Below are 19,456 nucleotides of genomic sequence, written 5' to 3'. Positions count from 1 at the left end.
AAGCTTTGCTTGAGCTTCGCTTCGTATCATTCTTGCTCCTTTAATCACGGACCCATTATTGGGGGAAACTTTCAATATCAGTTCATTATCCTTGCAACAACACTTGTTTTGTCCCGCATTCTTTCTGCCTCATTTGAATAATGTCCCAGCAGGGAGAAATATTTTAGGAGGAAATTCAAGACATACTATCATTTTCTAAATAGCAGAATTTCTGAATCTCTGTAGGCTTCATAATGGCGAAGCTAGCTGATATGTTTAGAAGGAACCAGCTATAACTTGGGTTAGAGAGAAAAGCATAAATACCTTGCTGGGGCCACAGACTTTATATTCATTTGACCTTAAATTCTGGAGTAATTGAGTTCATTGTACTTGTATTATTAAGGACTCATAGAATATGGTGTAAATTTTTACACAGGGAAGTACAAGCTCACTATTTCGATAAATCTTGTCAGATCACTCTCTAAAAAGATTGATTTCATTTCTCTTCCAACAACGTATGAGGCTTCCCCCTCTCCTGAGAGTAGAGCAGTCCAATGAAACTTTCTAAAGCAGAAATGGCATAAAGCAAAGAAGGAATTACCATTAATGTACATGGAAAAACTTTTTATCATCCTCAGACCCCCCCCAGAATAACCCCCCAAAATAACTTCTCTTAGGCTTTTCTGATCTCTTAGAACACATCTTGTCAAGAGATGCCCAAAACAAAGTGAGATAGAGCACAGAGGCTCACAGACACAGTTCAGAGCTATGGCAGGTTATGCTGAGATGCTGGGTGTGGTTCTCAGGGAAGGAGCCTGGCAGGGCCATTCTCTCTGCTCCCCAAGTCTGCTGCTGGGCTGTAATGGCCCACTGCAAAACAAACGCTAGATGTTTTTTTTTTTTCTCTCTCTCTCTCTTTTTTTTTTTTGTTAAAGCAAAAATCCTCTTTGGATTTTTTTGGTTAGTGAAAACACGTGCTAATGTAGGTCTTCCATACAAGCTAGGTGGCATAATGGAAACTTGTGAAAAGCAGGGAATAACTATATTATATCTGTTCATCCACAACTTTATTCACATTAAGTATTATTAACCTGTTAAATTTTGTCAGTTAGATACAAGAAAAACTATATCATTATTGTTTAATTTGCAGCTCCTTAATTGTACATATTAATATACTTTCATGGCAGTTGACTACTGTATTTCTTTCCAGTATCTGACTCTGTCACCTTTGCACATATTTCTATGCAGTTGATGGTCTTTGGTTTAGTGATGTGTAAGAGTTCTTTGTATATTAAAGAAATTAGCCATTTATCTGTCAAATGTTGAGAGTACTTTTTCTTAATTTGTTATTTGTCTTTTGCATCATTATTTGTAGTTCAAGGTAAGGATTTTTTTCTTTTGTTTTTTGAAGATTTCATTTATTTATTTAATAGACAGAGAGAGAGAGACCACAAGTAGGGCGAGCAGCAGGCAGAGGGAGAGAGAGAAGCAGACTTCCCGCTGAGCAAGAAGCCTGATGTGGAGCTCCATCCCAGGACCCTGGGATCATGACCTGAGCCGAAGGCAGACGCTTAGCTGACTGAGCCACTCAGGTGCCCCTCACAGTGAGTTTTTGAGACAAGTATTTACCAAGAAAGAATAAGACAGTCTCTGACTATATCAAACTAAAAACCTAAAAACCTTCTGTATAGCAAAAGAAACAATAAGCAAAATGAAAACACAACCTACAGAATGAGAGAAAATATTTGCAAACCTTCTGATGAAGGGTTAATATCATATAAAGAACTCCTACAACTAATAAGAAAAGTCCAGGGGCTCCTGGCTGGCTCAGTCAGTAGAACATGTGACCCTTGATCTTGGGTTGTGAGTTTGAGCCCCACGTTGGGTGTGGCTTCTGAATATATACTATCTATGTGATGTGGGAATTACAAGCTGAAAATTTAATAATATCCATCTCATTTGCTTCTAAATGTAGGGTTATTCATATATTCCGTCCTTATTTTAAGAATTTAAATCAAAGAGTGGGTAACAACATGGTGACTGTGACTAAGCTCTTAGAAATGCAGTAACTGGAGCACCTGAGTGGCTCAGTGGGTTAAGCCTCTGCCTTCGGCTCAGGTCATGAACCCAGGGTCCTGGGATCGAGTCCCGAATCGGGCTTTCTGCTCAGCGGGGAGCCTGCTTCCCCCTCTCTCTATCTCTGCCTGCCTCTCTGCCTACTTGTGATCTCTCTGTGTCAAATAAATAAATAAAATCTTTAAAAAAAAATGCAGTAACTGCCAGATCATTGGAAGGATGTCTAAACAAATGTACCAATAGCTGTACTAGGAAGGACACTAGGAATCAGAAAGTTGCCCAAATAGTACACCCCTTTCAGAGAGGACTTCTCTCAGCACACTATTTCAACAAAAGCACATTTATATACAAGAATGACCTGGCAGTGAAGAACAGAAAAAAAAAAAAAGTTTTTTTTTATGTTCTAATAATTGATAAGCACCCTAAACCCAAAAGTGTATATGATGGTACAGACTAGTCCACATGAGACAAGAGCAACTGATGACAACCAAAAAAGGAAATCTAGAAACTTGGACTATATTCCCTAACTCACATTGGCTAGGGATTACAGGTAGTACCATAGTGACCACTATCAGCAAGTTCATGCGATATTGTGATGTATAAGAAGTATATGTTTGGTCTTTGTTCCTATTCCTGGCATAGAGTTCCTAAAACCTTTGGAATATCCTAAATGTTGAGAGTGGCAGAGGTGTCTCTTGTTATGTTAATGAGGTGGCTTTTGCTTGCCGCCTAAGGAGGGAGAGCTGGTTGCCAGGAGAACCAACCAGGTGATTAGAGGGTTGGAAATTCAAGTCTCACCTCCTGCTCCCCCACCATTACCTCTGGGAGGGGAGAGGGCTTGGAGGTTAACTCAGTCACGAATGGCCAATGGTTTAATCAATCATGCCTATGTAATGAAGCCTCCACAAAAACCCAAGAGGACTGGGCCAGAGAGCTTTTGGGTAGATGAAGCAATGGAGATGTGGGGAGAGTGGATGCCCAGAGAGGGCATGAAGCTCCTTGCTCTTTCCCTACCCATCTCTTTCATCTGGCTGTTTCTGAGTTATATTCTTTTATAATAAACTGGTAATCTAGTTAGGTAAAATGTTTCTCTAAGTTCTGTGAGCTGCTCTAGCAAATAAATCAAAACCGAGGAAGAGATCATTGGAACCTCTAATCTGTAATGGGTTGGTCAGAAGCACAGGTGATAACCTGAGCTTGTGACTAGCCTCTGAGGTGTGTGTGTGGGGGGGGTGGGGGTGGAAGACTATCTTGTAGGACTGAACCCTTAACCTGTGGAATCTTGGGCTATCTCTAGATGGAAAGTGTCAAAACTGAGTTACATTGTAGGACACCCAGCTAGTGTCCAAGAATTGCTTGGTGGGAAAAACCCCATCCACTGGAATTAAGAGCCAGAATCTCCGTGGTCGTTCAAAAAACCTGTGAATCATTCCTGACATCCCCTCTTGTCCCTGTTTCATAGCCAAGTCCCATGGAGTCTACCTCCAAAACTAAAACCGAATCCATCTGCTTTTTTTTTTTTAATTACCTATTTATTTGACAGAGAGAGATCACAAGTAGGCAGAGAGGCTGGCAGAGAGAGGAGGAAGCAGGCTCCCCGCTGAGCAGAGAGCCCGATGCAGGGCTCGATCCCAGGACACTGGGATCATGACCTGAGCCAAAAGCAGAGGCTTTAACCCACTGAGCCACCCAGGCGCACCTTTTCTGCCCATTCTTTAGCCAGCTAACACATTTATCCTTCAGATAACTGATGAAATATTACTTTGTTGGAAAGGTCTCTCTGACTCTCCAGTTTAAATTAGGGCCCCTTTTATACACTGGTTATTTTGTTCATGTATGTAATTTTTCTTTAATGTTTTTCTTTTCACTCAACTACAATTCATGATCTCTAAAAAGTTTGTAGCTCATTAGAGTCAGACACAGTGGAAAAATTAGCAAAGGACAACGGATACTTTTTGCTGGGTCAGTGAAGGTACTAAATTTGAACAATCAGTAAATGACTTAAAAATATAACGTTTCAGGGGTACCTGGCTAGCTCAGTAGTAGAACATGAAGCTCCTGACCTTGAGATTGTGAGTTCCAGCCCCACCTTGGGCGTACTGATTACTTAATTTTTTTTTTTTATTAAATAACTTTTTTACAGTGTTTCCCCTAAATAGTTTTGTATAACTCATTTCTAGACAACAGCAGGTAAAATTTCTTTCAAAGTCTTTCAGACTGGGGTGCCTGGGTGGCTCAGTCAATTAAGCATCCAGTTCTTGATTCCAGCTCAGGTCATGATCTCAAGGTCCCAAGATGGAGCATTGCATGGGCTCCACACCCAACAGGGAGTCTGCAGGACATTCTCTGTCTGTCTGTCTCTCTCCCTCACAGCTTCTCACCCCATCCCCAGCTCACACGCACATGCTCTCTCTCTTTCTCAAATAAATAAATAAATAAATAAATCATTATAAAAACCATAAACAAAAACAAAACAAAAAACCAACTCCTTCAGACTAATTTCATTGCCATTTTTGCTACAGCACCACCGTGGCATTTTTTTCCCTGTAGGCTTTCATTATGTCACTCAAAGAAGCCCTACAGTCTCTACTGTGTCCTTGGGTATATCCTTGAGTCAAATAAAAGGTAGACTTAATTGCAGTAGACTGTCCAAAATCCCATGGATATGGAAAAGACCTTCAAGAAGTTTTTCTCTGATTTGAATCCTCACATTCACTCTCTGCTACCATTAGAATTTTCTTTTTCTTTTCTTCCATTTAAAAAATTGTAAGATATAGTTAACATAAAATTCAACGTTTTTGACCATTTTTAAGGATACAGTTTCAGGGGCATTAAGCACATTCACATTGCCGTGCAACTATGGCCACCGTCCTTCTCCGGAACATTTTTCATCCTGCAAAATGGAAACTCTGTACCCATTAAATACTAACTCCCCATTCTCTCCTTTCCTCTGCCTTTGGCAACCACTATCTATGAATTTGACTACTTTAGGTACCTTTATCCATGATGTACTATGTGTCAGAATTTCATTCCTTTTTGAGGCTGAATAATATTTCATTATATGTTTGTTGTTTTTTTATTTTATTTTTTTTTTCCTTTTTAATCTCCACACCCAACATGGGGCTCAAACTCCCAACCCCCAGATCAAAAGTTGCATGCTTTTCCTTCTGAGCCAGCCAGGTGCTCCATTTCATTGTATGTTTATATGACATTTTGTTTATCAGTTCATCTGTTGGTGCATATTTCAGTTGCTCCCACCTTTTGGTTATTGTCAATAATGTTGATATAGACATAGTTGTACAAACCTCTCTGACTCCTTGCTTTCAGTTCGTTTGAGTATATACTCAGAGGTGGAGTAGCTGCATCATATGGTAATTCTATTTTTAATTTTGTGAGGGATTGCCATACTGTTTTCCATAATAGCGATACCATTTTACATTCCTACTGATGGTGCACAGGGGTTAAGATTTCTCACCATTGTTTGTTTGTTGTTTTAAAGCTCTTTTTTTTTATTTTTATTTTTTAAAAGATTTTATTTATTTACTTGACAGACAGAGATCACAAGTAGGCAGAGAGGCAGGCAGAGAGAGAGAGAGAGGAGGACGCAGGCTCCCCACCAAGCAGAGAGCCCGATGCGGGGCTTGATCCCAGGACCCTGAGATCATGACCTGAGCTGAAGGCAGAGGCTTTAAACTACTGAGCCACCCAGGTGCCCCTTAAAGCTCTTTAAATTTGTTTTTTGTTTCAAGACAATTTTTTAAAAATTAACATATAATGTATTATGTGTTTCAGGGGTACAGGTCTGTGATTCATCAGTCTTAAATAACACCCTGTGCTCACCACAACACATATCCTCCCCAATGTCCATCACCCAGCCACCCCATCCCTCCCACCCCCCAATTTCTCACCATTCTTGCCAACACGTATTATTTTATTTGTTTTGTTTTGTTTTGTTTTTTTTTTTTTTTTATTTTTTTTTTTTTTTAAGATTTTTTTTATTTATTTGACAGACAGAGATCACAAGCAGGCAGAGAGGCAGGCAGAGAGAGAGGAGGAAGCAGGCTCCCCGCTGAGCAGAGAGCCCGATGCGGGGCTCGATCCCAGGACTCTGAGATCATGACCTGAGCCGAAGGCAGTGGCTTAACCCACTGAGCCACCCAGGCGCCCCTGTTTTGTTTTGTTTTAAAGCAGCGATTCTAGTGGGTGTGAAATAGTATCTCATTGTGGTTTTGATTTGCATTTTACTAGTAATGAGTGATATTGAGCTTATTTTCATGTACTTATTAGCCATTTGTACATCTTCTTTGGAGAAATGTGTATTTAAGTCCGCTTGCCCATTTCTTTTTTTATTTTGTTTTATTTTATTTTTAAAGATTTTATTTATTTATTTATTTATTTGACACAGAGAGAGAGATCACAAGGAGGCAGAGAGGCAGGCAGAGAGAGGGGGAAACAGGCTCCCTGTGGAGCAGAGAGCCTGTTGCTGGGCTCCATCCCAGGACCCTGAGATCATGACCCAAGCTGAAGGCAAAGGCTTAACCCACTGAGCCACCCAGGCACCCCCATTTGCCCATTTCTTAATTGGTTTTTTCTTTTTCTTTTAATTGGGGTGAGTACATTACTCAAATTAAAGAGACTACCAACCAAATCATGGAAATAAATCCATTGGCTACTTGACACTAAATTTCTTGTTGATAATCGCTGTGTTTACATTTATTAAACTGTATTGCAATTATATGGTAAAACAAATTAAAAATTAAACTTTTTATTGTATTTAAGGTTTTTATTTAACTGAGAGAGAACAGAGTGTGAGAGAACACAAGGGGGGGGGGCAAAGGGAGAGGGAGAAGCAGGCTCCCCACTGAGCAGGGAGCCCAAAGTGGGGCTTGATCCCAGGACCCTGGGATCATGACCTGAGCCAAAGGTAGATGCTCAACTGACTCAGCCACCCGGGAGACCCTAAAATTTAAAAGTTTTAATTCTATAAACTACTACACATGAACTATAATTCACCCACAGAAAAATGTACATATAAGAGTACAGTTTGGTGAGTTTTCACAAATGAATACACATGTGTAACCAGGGCCAAGATCAACAGAGAGAGCCTTACTAACACCTTGGAATTCCTCACCCAGTCACTATTCCTTTTCTGCCAAGGTAACCATTATCCCAAATTTTAGCAGATAAATTTTCCTGTTTTTGTGCTGAAATGGACTTAGTCAGTAGGTACTTTGTGAGCTTTATTTTCTCTCTCTCTCCCTTCCTTTCTTCCTCCTTCCTTTCTTTTTTCTCCTTCCTTCTTCCTTCTTTCCTTTGATTTATTTTGGAGAGTACATGCATGCCTGCTATCTGCAGGGAAGAGGGGCAGAGGGAGAGGGAGAGAATATCGTGAAGCAGACTCCCCACTGTGCTCAGAGCCTGATCCCAGGACCCTGAGACTGAGAACTGAGCCAAAATTGTGAGCAGGCTACTCGACCAGCTAAGCCACCCAGGTGCACTGGACCTTACTTTCTATGCTCAAATTTACATTTCCGCAGTTAAGCCATTTCATGTTGTTTGTTTTAGGTCAGTCTTCTCATTGTTGCATAGTATTCCATTATTATGAACACTGAATTTATTAATTTATTCTGTTGTTTATGGTCTTTTGGTTATTTTCATTTGGGAGCTGTTTTAAAAAAATGCAGCTGTGAACATTCCTGTTTGCTGGTGCACCGTTAAGTCCTCATTTCTCCTGGCTGGATTTGTAGAGGTGAAACTGCTTGCTGGGTCACAGGGTAGGCTACTTTGGTAGATAGAACTGTAAGGGCCTACTTAGCCAGAGTGAGCCATTTTGTTGTTTATGCAGTAAACTTAGATTGAACCTGCCCCTTCCCCCAAGAGGAAAGCGCTTAGAAACAGAATTGGTGAAATACGGCCAAATAGTCCCCGATAACGGAGTCCAGATTCGAGGACATGTCTGGCCAGATGGAAACGTCCAATCAAGGGAAAGCTCACGTAATACCTCCCTACCCGCCAAGGACGTGTTCGGCCAGGTGGAGACGTCCAATCAAGTAAAAGCGCAGGTATTACCCGCCAGGGAGTGTGAGCCCCTGCCTTTTGGGCATCAAAGGCGCCAATTCTAGCCAAGGTCATAGGCTGAATTAGATGACTATCATGGGGTAGACTGTAATTCAATTGGCCACCTGTGTGTGCCAGGCTCAACCACATGGCCTTTACTCTATAAAAGTTAGTCTGTGAGACTGGGAGGGGTCGCCTCTTTGCAAGAGATGGCCCTGGCCGGTCAGTTTGATTCTCGATGCTTGGCGCGAAATAAAGCTTTGCTTGACCTTCGCTTTGTATCAGTCTCGTCCTTTTGTCTATGGACCCTTTCAGAACCAAACTGATTTTTTTTTTTTTTTAAGATTTTATTTATTGGGACGCCTGGGTGGCTCAGTGGGTTAAGCCTCTTGCCTTCGGCTCAGGTCATGATCCCAGGATCCTGGGATCGAGTCCCGCATCGGGCTCTCTGCTCAGCAGGGAGCCTGCTTCCTCCTCTCTCTCTCTCTGCCTGCCTCTCTGCCTACTTGTGATCTCTCTCTGTCCATGAATAAATAAAAAAAAAAAAGATTTTATTTATTTATTTGACAGACAGATCACAAGTAGGCAGAGAGGCAGGCAGAGAGAGAGGAGGAAGCAGGCTCCCTGCTGCGCAGAGAGCCCGATGCGGGACTCGATCCCAGGATCCTGGGATCATGACCTGAGCCGAAGGCAGAGGCTTAACCCACTGAGCCACCCAGGTGCCCCAGAACCAAACTGAAAGGAGTTGTTCTAGCTTACATTCCAGAAGCAGAGTAGATGAATTCAGTTACTCCACATCCTTGTGGTGTGGGAAACAAAGGCAAAAGAAAAAATTAAATTTTCTTACTACTTAGAACCCATTGACAAGTCCTTGAGACAGGCAGAGTGACGTTCCACTAGGAACTCAGCTGCCTTTATGTTAATGCTTTGCTCAGGGCAAAAGGCCATCTTAGCTTAACATTGTCCTGACCTCCCCTTGCTGCCAGGATCCTGTAAGTCTACTTTAATATATAAAGATTCCTTTGGACACTTCCTTTATCTTTATCCCCCAAAATACATGTTGACAACCATCCTTCAACCATGTAGCCTACTGATACACAACTGAAGGGTCTCATGATGACTGAGGTTTTATTAGATGGTAATAAATGACATTTTCCTAACAACTGCTAACCCCCTCAAGGTCCTAAAAACCTTGCTTCCAAAATTCCTTGGAGACTTACTACCCCTAACCCCCTCCCAACTTGAAAGTATATAATGGGTCACTCCTCATGATCCTAGTGTAGCTCTTTCTGCCCACTCCTGTGCCCAAGCTTTAATAAAACCACCTTTTTGCACATAATTCTTTCTTAGCCATAGGCTCCAAACCCCAACATTTCCAACTCCACTTGGGAGTATTTTTCCAACACTTGGTGTCTTCCTTTATTCCCTTTTCTATTGTATTTTGAAATAAAAAACAACTCAAGCAAAGTTTAGATTGCGTTTGGGGGGACCTTTTAGTTGTTGGTTTGGTTCTCTGAATTGTTAACCATCTAAGACATCTACTTTGTCCAGTCGCAAGGTGTTGACTGTGAGTGCGTCCTCGGTTTTGCTCAGCACTTTCACTCACTCTAACCCTTGGATGTCATCGGGTGAAGAAAATGAGGTATGTGTCCATGGCGGAGCAGGTCCTTTGAGTACTCTGGAAGTCCGGTCACTTAGTAGGCGAAACTTAGGCGGACCTTCGTCTGTCAGTTTTTTTACTAGGGTCCACGATCTGGGCGCTCCCGCCCGCCGCAGGTCTCCCCACTGCCGCCGGTCCCGGGAGGAATAGGGAAAGCGAAGGAGCCGCCCTGCGGGGCACCAGCCAGAACAGGGGTGGAGCGGGGCGGGGGACCCGGTCCCCGCGGAGCATGCGCAGACCAAGCCCAGCGCATGCTCCGCAGAGCGGCGGGCCCACAGATGTGGGGAGTCGGGTCTCCCCCGCCCCACCACCCTTGCGGGAGTTGCTGCAAAGGCGCTTGTTCCGAGCCCCGGCTGCCAATAAAGTTCGTTAAAAAAAATCATAATCATTCTTAAAAGAGCGAAGGAGGGCGCGAGCCAGCCGGGCGGCCCCGCCGGGGTTGCTGGCGCCCTGGGAGGAGGAGGAGGAGGAGGAGGAGGAGGAGAAGGCGGCGGCGGCGGCAGCGGTTGCGCCGCGACCAGGAGGAGCCGGTCGCGCCGGGCAGCGGGTCCGCGGCCGGCGGGGTACGGTGAGTAGCGACTTGCACTCCGGACAGCGGCGCTGATCTCACTCGCTCTGTCCAGCGGCTGAGGGCTCCCCCCGCTCGGCTGAGGAAGGACCCGCTTCTCCCTGGGGTCCCGGGATGTGCCGTACCCCGGGGACTGTAGAGGGGTGTGAGGGGCAGGGGCCTCTAGGCCCGGGCTCCCATCCCCCCGGCCCTGGCAGCTGAGCGCCCGCTCCCCAGCCGCAGAGCGCCGTGCCCAAGTTCCCGCTGGAGGAGGTGGGCGGCAGTACCTGCCCGGCCTCCGCTCTCAGCGCCCAGCGGCCCGGGCTCCCAGGGTGTGCGTCCCTGGAATTGCCCCTTGGGCGGGAAGGAGCGAGACGCAGCGGGGGCGAGGCGCTGGCCTCCAGCTTGGCCGAGCACCCAGCTTCTCGCCTTCTCCCAGCGCCCACATGGGTAGGGGGCGACCCAGGCCGGGGCCGTCACCAGCAAGGGGCGTCAAGTGCCGGGTTCGGTTTGATCGGAAGCGGGGTCTCAAGCTCTGCCCTGGCTTTTAGAACCCCCTCCTTCCTGCGGCGGGGCCCCCTCCTTACCCGCGGCCCCACCCTTCCCTAGTTTCTTGCTCAGACTGCTAGAATATGAATGAGCCAGACTGCACTATTTCATTGACACTGGCTGCCACAGAATTACTTAACTCGGAGAACAGAGGAGTCGAGGAGCTCCCAGACGTAAGAACTTGAGGGTGTGTGCGAGCGCATTAAAGAGTCTGAAAGGGTCGGTTCTTTTTTTTTTAAATAATTTTTTTTAAATTTATTTATTTGACAGACAGAGATCACAAGCAGGCAGAAAGGCAGGCAGAGAGAGAGGAGGAAGCAGGCTCCCTGCTGATCAGAGAGCCCGATGTGGGACTTGATCCGAGGACCCTGAGATCATGACCTGAGCCGAAGGCAGCGGCTTAACCCACTGAGCCACCCAGGCGCCCCTGAAAGGGCCGGTTCTTTAGGCTTTATATACTCCTAATGTTGTCTAGGTAATTTCATCGAACCTAACAAGCTTTTCAGTGTTATAAACACAGTCGTACCTGTGCTTAAGTACATTTTCTAATTTATTAGACTGCATTGGTTGGAAAACTTTTTAAAATTAAATTTGGGAAAAACGGTATTTAGAAAATATTTATGCAAAGCATTGCTGTAAGCTTTTTAATTATTATACTCAGCATTATCTTATTTTCTAAGAACTTAGCTGGTTTTTTTTCTTTAAGATTTTATTTATTTATTTGACACAGAGAGAGAGATCACAAGGAGGCAGGCAGAGAGAGAAGGGGAAGCAGGCTCCCTGCCGAGCAGAGAGCCCAATGTGGGGTTCGATCCCAGGACCCTGAGATCACGACCTGAGCTGAATGAAGGCAGAGGCTTAACCCACTGAGCCACCCAGGCGCCCCAAGCTTAGCTGTTTTGATAGAGTGCTTTATGTCTATAGAGCAGTAGTAGCTGATAATCACCAGACTGGCTGTGTTAAAATCTGATTGCTCTTCTCTTCTTTTAAATTTTATTTTTAAAATTATATGGTAAAATTGTCTTTTTAAGGGGTGTGCAGTTCTGTGAATTTTAGATTAATGCTGTCACCACGACAATCAGGGCATAGAACAGTTCTAAACCCCCCCCCCCAATTCATGCTATCCTTTTATATTCTTCCCTTACCCCTAACCTTTGGCAATTACTAAACTTTTCCAGATGTCACATAAGTGGAATCATACAATATGTAACCTTTTGATGCTGACTTCTTTCACTCAGCCCAATGCCTTTAGGATTCCTCCAAGCTGTTGCATGTATCAAGCGTTTCTTCTTTTTTTTATTGCTAAGTAGTGTTCCATTAGATGGACGTTCCACAGTTTGTTCATACATCCACCCACTGAAGGAGATTTGAAGTGTTTTCAGTCTTGGTGATTATGAATAGAGCTGCTATAATCATTCGTGTACAGGTTTTTGTGTGAACACAAGTTTTCCTTTCTGGAGGGTATTGCTAGGAGTGGGATTGCAGGGTCATAAAAAGGATGTTTAACTTTATAAGGAACTGTCATGCTGGTTTCCAGAGTGGCTGTTAGCATTGTGCATTCTTACAGGCACCATTGGAGAGTACCCATTGTTCCACATTCTTGTATGCACTTAGTATTGTCGGTAATTTTAAATTTAGCCATCTCATAGGCATATAGTGGTATCCCATGGTTTTAGTGTGTCTTTAACTAATGACAAATGATTTTGAATATCTTTTCATGTGCTTATTTTGGCATATATAATCTTTGATGAGTCTCTGGGCAAGAGTATTTAGTGCCCATTTCTCAAATGGGTTCTTAGCTTTCTTATGGGTTTCTTTTTTTCTTATGTTGAGTTTTGAGGGCTCTTCATATGTTCCAGATACAAGTTGTTTGGTAGATACGTGCTTTGCAAATACTTTCTCACAGTCTGTAGCTTGTCTTTTCATTCTTTTAACAGTATCATTCACAAAGCAAATGTTTTTAATTTTTGTGAAGTCTAATTTATCAGTTTTTCCCCTTGTGGAAATTTTTTTGGATGTCTAAGAACTCTGCCTAACGCCAGGTCAACATTTTCACCTTGTAAAATATTTCTTCTAAAAATTATTGTTTTATTTTTTATTATTTTATTTTTTAAAGATTTTATTTATTTATTTGAGAGACAGAGTACCTGAGCACAGTGTGGAGGGTGGGGTGTGGGCAGGAGAGAAGCAAGGGGAGAGGGAGAAGCAGACTTCCCACTAAGCAGGGAGTCCCACCCCAGGCTGGGTTCCAGGGCTCTGAGATCATGACCTGAGCCAAAGGCAGATATTTAACTGACTGAGCCACCCAGGTGCCTCTGAGATTTTATTTTTAAGTAAACTCTACACCCAACATGAGGCTTGAACTCATTAGATCAGGTGGCAGATTCTATCGACTGAGCCATCCAGGTGTCCCTACAGTTTTACTTTTATTATTATTATTTTTTTTTTATAGTTTTACTTTTAGATCTGTGATCCATTTTAAATTATTTGTATAAGGTATGAGGTTTAAGTAAATGTTTACTTTTTTTTACATATGAATGTCCTATTTTCTACCACCATTTGTTGAAAACAGTCTTTTCTTCATTGAATTGTTTTTGTACCTTTTGTCAAAAATCATTTGGCTGAATTTGTGTGGGTCTATTTTTGGGCCCTCTGTTCTGTTCCGTTGATTTATATATCTTTCTCTTTACCAGTATCACACTTTCTTGACTTGTATAGTTTTATGGTGTCTTAAAAGTGGCCAGTATGATTTCCTCCGATTTTGTTCTTTATATATATATTTTTTAAGATTTTATTTATTTATTTGACAGACAGAGATCACAAGTAGGCAGAGAGGAAGGCAGGCAGAGAGAGAGGAAGAAGCAGGCTCCCCACGGAGCAAAGAGCCCGATGTGGGACTCGATCCCAGGACTCTGGGATCATGACCTGAGCTGAAGACAGAGAGGCTTTAACCCACTGAGCCACCCAGGCACCCAGATTTTGTTCTTTTTAAAGATTGTGTTAGCTATTCTAGTTTATTTGCCTTTCCAAATAACGTTTAGAAACGTAAAGAGAAAGATAACGTTTAGAATCAACTGCAGAAAATCCTGCTGGTGCTTTGGAATTGGATTAAACCGTGGATCAATTCGGGGAGAAGTGCTGTTTTTACTTTGTTGAGTGTTCTGATCTGTGAACATGCACATCTTTTCATTTATGTAGGACTTTGTTTCATTAGTGTTTTATAGTTTTCAATATATAGGCCCGTCCTATACATGTTTTGTTAAATTTACACCAAAGTATTTAATTTGGGGGGAACTTTTATAAATGTCACTTAAAAATTTTGTTTTCAGGGATGCCTGGCTGGCTCAGTTGGAACAGCATGCGACTCTTGATCTTGGGGTTGTCATTTCCAGTCCCATGTTGGGTGTAGAGACTACTTAAATAAAATAAAACAAATTTAAGAAATAACAATGTAAATTGAAAAATTGTACATTGTTAGGGTATAGAAATACAATTCAGTGCTGTGTGTTGCTCTTGTATCCTGTGTCCTTGCTAAACTCATTTATTAGTTTTAGGATTTTTTTTTTTTTTAATTCTTTGGAGTTTTCTGTAAAGACATTCGTGTGATTTGTGAATAGGGACAGTTTTATTTAGTCTTTCTCTTCTAAGAGTTTTACTTATTTTTTGTCACCTAGTTTCTGTCTAGGACTTTTGTGTATGATGAATAGGAGTAGTGAGAGTGAGCATACTTACCTTCTTCTCAGTCTAAGGGTTAAAGCAGTCAGGCTTTCAGGGGTGCCTGGCTGGCTCAGTCAGTAGAGCCTGCAACAGTTGCTCTCAGGGTCCTGAGTTTGAGCCCCCTGTTGTACATAGAGTTTACCTGAGGGGGGAAAAAAGGCATTCAGGCTTTTAGAGTTGAGTATAATGTTAGCTGTGGAGTTTTTAAATGACATTCATGAGGCTGAAGAAGTCTTTTTCTGTTTCTAGTTTGCTTACTATTTTTCTGACAAATGGATGTTGAATCTTGTTATATATTTCCTCTGTTTCTGTTGATAGGGTGGTGAGATCTTTCTTTTTTACTTTGTTAATTTGGTAGATTACATCGATTTTTTTTTTTTTTTAGTATTTTTTTTTTTTAGTATTTTTTTTTTTAGTATTGAACCAGCCTTGCATTCCCAGAATAAAGCCTACTTGGTCTTAATTATTCTTTTTTTTTTTTTTTTTTTGGTCCTAGCTATTCTTTTTATATATTCCTAGATTTGATTTGCTAATATTTTGTTGAGGACTTTTGTGTGTCTTTGTCCAGTTGTTTTTGTTTTTTGGTACTGTTTTTGTGTGATGTTGGTATCAAAATAATACTGACTTTATAAAATAAGTTGGAAAGTATTCCTTTCTATTCTATATTCTGGAAGAGAATGTATATCATTGGTATCCATTCTTGGAAAGTTTGGTAAAATTCTCTAGTGAAGTCACCTGAGCCTGGAGAGTTCTCTTTGAGTTTTTATTTTTATTTTTAAAAATTTTTATTTATTTATTTTTTTAAAGGTTTTATTTATTTATCTGACAGACAGATCACACATAGGCAGAGAGGCAAGCAGAGAGAGAGGAGGAAGCAGGCTCCCCGCTGAGCAGAGAGCCCGATGCAGGGCTCTATCCCAAGACCCGCTGAGCAGAGAGCCCGATGCAGGGCTCGATCCCAGGACCCTGGGATCATGACCTGAGCTGAAGGCAGAGGCTTTAACCCACTGAGCCACCCAGGTGCCCCTCTTTGAGTTTTTAAGTTACAGGTTCAATTTCCTTTATAGTTATAGTACTGTTCAAATCATTGATTTCATATTGAATGAGTTGTGGTAGTTAATGCTTCTTAAGGAATTGGTCCATTTCAGCTAAGTTGTCAATTTTTTTAAGAGGGGGAAGGGCATAGGGAGAGGGAGAAAGAGAATCTTAAACCCCTATGCAGGGCTTCATCTCATGACCCTGAGATCATGACCTGAGCCAAAATCAAGAGTGAGATGCTTAATGGACTGAGCCACCCAGGCTTCCTTAAGTTGTCAAATTTGTGTGTGTAGAGTTGTTACATTATGCTTTTTTTTTTTTTTAAGATTTATTTATTTATTTGACAGACAGAGATCACAAGTAGGCAGGGAGGCAGGTAGAGAGGGGTGGGGGGAAGCAGGCTCCCCGCTGAGGAGAGAGCCTGATGTGGGGCTCGATCCCAGGACCCTGGGATCATGACCTGAGCTGAAGGCAGAGGTTTTAACCCACTGAGCCACCCAGGTGCCCCTTACATTATCCTTTTGAGTCTGCAAAGTCCACAGTGACATTCCTAAGTTTATTCCTAATACTGGTGATTTGTATCTTACCTCTCTCTCTCTTATTTTTTGCTGTGTTGGTCAGTTTTTTTTTTTTTTTTTAATCTTTAAAGAAAGTTTTTTTTTGTTTAATTTTCCCTGTTTTTCTGTTTTCAGTTTCATTGATTTCTGCTTACTTTTGTTATTTCCATCCTTTGCTTTGGGTTTATTTTGCTCTTTTTTTCTAGTTTCTTGAGGTGAGAGTTTAAATTACTGATTTGAAACTTAACTTCTTTTCCACGGTGAACATTAAGTGCTATAAATTTTCCCTCTCAGCCCTACATTAGCTATTTCCCACAAATTTTCACATTTTATTTATTTATTTATTTTTTTAAAAGATTTTACTTATTTATTTGACAGAGAGAGATCACAAGTAGTCGGAGAGGCAGGCAGAGAGAAAGAGAGAGGGAAGCAGGCACCCCGCTGAGCAGAGAGCCCGATGTGGGACTCGATCCCAGGACCCTGAGATCATGACCTGAGCCGAAGGCAGCGGCTTAATCCACTGAGCCACCCAGGTGCCCCAAATTTTCACATTTTATATTTTCATTTTAATTCAGTTTGATTATTTGAAAAAAAAAAAAAGTCTTTTGAGCTTCTTTCTTTGGCCCACAGGTTCTTTAGAAGTCTGTGTTTTTAGTTTGCAAGTGTTTGCAGATTTTTCTGTTATCTGTTACTGATTTCTAGTTTGATTACTTTGTGGTCCCATTATTTTAAGTTTGTTGAGTTTTGTTTTATGGCCTAGAATCTGTTTTATCTTGGTATATATTTAATGGGTACTTGAAGTATATTCTGGGATGCCTAGGTGGCTCAGTCAGTTGAGTGTCTGGCTCTTGATTTTGGCTTAGGTCATGATCTGAAGATTCTGAGTTCAAGCCCCGAGACAGGCTCCATGCAGAGTCTGCTTGAGATTCTTTCTCCCTCTCCCTCTGCCCCTCCCTTTGCTCACACTCCTTCTGTTTCTCAATAAATAAATAAAATCTTTTTTTTTTTTTTAAAGATTTTATTTATTTATTTGACAGAGAGAGATCACAGTAGACAGAGGCAGGCAGAGAGAGAGAGAGAGAGAGGGAAGCAGGCTCCCTGCTGAGCAGAGAGCCCGATGCGGGACTCGATCCCAGGACTCTGAGATCATGACCTGAGCCGAAGGCAGTGGCTTAACCCACTGAGCCACCCAGGCGCCCCAATAAATAAAATCTTTAAAAGGAAAACGTATATTCTGCTGTTTTATATATATATATACATATATATATGTATATATATATTAGATTCTGATAGTTTTATTGTGTTATTAGACTTTCATTTTGTTTTATTGTATTTTTGAGTATCTCTCCTTGTGTAACTTCTTTTATTTTTTAAAGATTTTATTTATTTATTTGAGAGAAAGAGGTCAAGCACATGAGTTGGGGGGAGGGGCAGAGGAAGAGGGAGAACAAGGCTCTTCGCTGAGCTCAGAGCCAGATGCAGGGAGCTTGATCCTAGGACCCTGAGAGCATGACCTGAGCCGAAAGCGAACATTTAACTAACTGAGCCACCCGGGTGCCCCTCTTTGTATAACTAACTTCTTTAGTAGTTACTCTGGGTATTATACTATGTATACTACATATATATAACTTACCACAGTCTGTTGGTGTCAACATTTTACCAGTTCAAGGGAAGCATAGAACTCTTACCTCCCTTTACATTACTTTGTCCTCTCCTATTTATAATTAATTATGTTAAATATTTTCTTTACACATACTGAAAATCACACAGTTGTGTTTGAGTCAGACATAATTTAGAATGCTCAAGAGAAATCTATTGTATTTACCTCTTTTTTTTTTTTAAAGATTTTTATTTATTTATTTATTTGACAGGTAGGGATCACAATTAGGCAGAGAGAGAGAGAGAGGAGGAAGCAGGCTCCCTGCTGAGGAGAGAGCCCGATTCGGGGCTCGATCCCAGGACCCTGAGATCATGACCTGAGCTGAAGGCAGAGGCTTTAACCCACTGAGCCACCCAGGCGCCCCTGTATTTACCTGTATTTTTGCTCCTACCACATTCTTTTTATTCTGTTACTCTATTTTTTTTTTTACATCATTTAATTATGTTTGAGGTGGAGACCTAGAACCTATACTTTAACAAATCTTCCTAGATGATTCTTATGATTATGCAAGTTTGTGAAGCACTAGGGACAATTACTGAAACTCCATGGGGAGTGGGGAGGAATGTTCTTCCTGTTTCAGACTTGTTTTGTGTAGTGGTTGTGTAGATGGATTTTCAGTTAAAGGAGTTGGAATATAATATTATAACATATAATAGTAGTCAGGAACTTAACTAGTAATTTTCCTAAGACATATGAAGAAATTGACTTTCTGTTCTTTTAAATCTTAAGTGCAAACAGTACGCATTGTATTACTTTCATTATATGAGTAACTGTAACTAGTCTGAAACTAAAGAAAGAATATATGATGTAAGATTATTTGTAAAGGAGTCATTGTAACCTGAACAGTAAAGCCCTGTAAGAGTCAAGTGCTGTCACACAGTTGTATATTATTACACACAATTTTTCTTTAGGGTTCTTTTCTAGGGATATTAATTATTACCTCTGAGGTCAAACAAGCAATTTGCTTAGATTTTGTATTTATTGCCCATGTGGTGGTAACTATGGAGGATTTACTATGTTGTATAAAACTAAACTACCTTTTTTTTTTAAACTACCATTTTTTGAATACTTAATTTTCACTGTGCTAAGTGCTTTATATGTACCATTGATCAACAATCTTCTGAGGTAAGTATCCTCAGTAAACTGAAGCTTAAAGAGATTAGCCAGTAACTTTACTTAGCCCAGAACTAGTAAGTGGCAACTTTACATCAAACCTCAACTCTAACACTGCAGTCTTAGTCTTAGTCTCACTGAAAGATAGAACTATGTAATCTAGACGTTTATTAATACCTGGGTGTCATGTGTTGTGTGCAATTATTTAGGATTCAGAAATGAATGATGTTATTGTCCCTCCTTTCAACAAACTTACATGATCTAAACAGGGTGGTAGGGGGACCTCCATCATGGAAAAATTCTTGCAATGCACTATAGTTATTCTTCATAAAGCAATTATAGCTTATTTTGTACAATTTTTGGGGTGTCTGGGTGGCTTAGTTGGTTAAGCATCTGACTCTTGGTTTCAGCTTAGGTCATGATTTCGGGGTCCTGGGATCTAGCCCCACGTCAGGCTCTGCACTCAGCAAAGTCTCCTTGAGATTCTGTCCCTCTCCCTTTGC

At 41.6% G+C, this 19,456-nt stretch overlaps 1 protein-coding gene across 2 annotated transcripts in view; it reads left to right on the top strand.

Annotated features, from left to right (window-relative positions):
- Positions 1-10,208: 10,208 nt before the first annotated feature.
- The window catches only part of LOC111152255 (RAB23, member RAS oncogene family), a 38,955-nt gene continuing 29,707 nt past the window's right edge, over positions 10,209-19,456 (top strand). For both annotated transcript variants that reach the window (XM_022510702.1, XM_022510704.1), the window contains exon 1: positions 10,209-10,340. The gene's annotated coding sequence lies outside the window, so the exon portion shown is untranslated. The remainder of the gene's footprint in view (positions 10,341-19,456) is intronic.

The sequence above is a fragment of the Enhydra lutris genome, unplaced genomic scaffold (genome assembly GCF_002288905.1).
Source record: "Enhydra lutris kenyoni isolate GAN:26980312 unplaced genomic scaffold, ASM228890v2 scaffoldscaffold28, whole genome shotgun sequence".
NCBI classification, from domain to species: Eukaryota; Metazoa; Chordata; class Mammalia; order Carnivora; family Mustelidae; genus Enhydra; species Enhydra lutris.
Note: the sequence above shows the minus strand (reverse complement) of the source record. Positions and strands in the feature narration are given on the sequence as shown.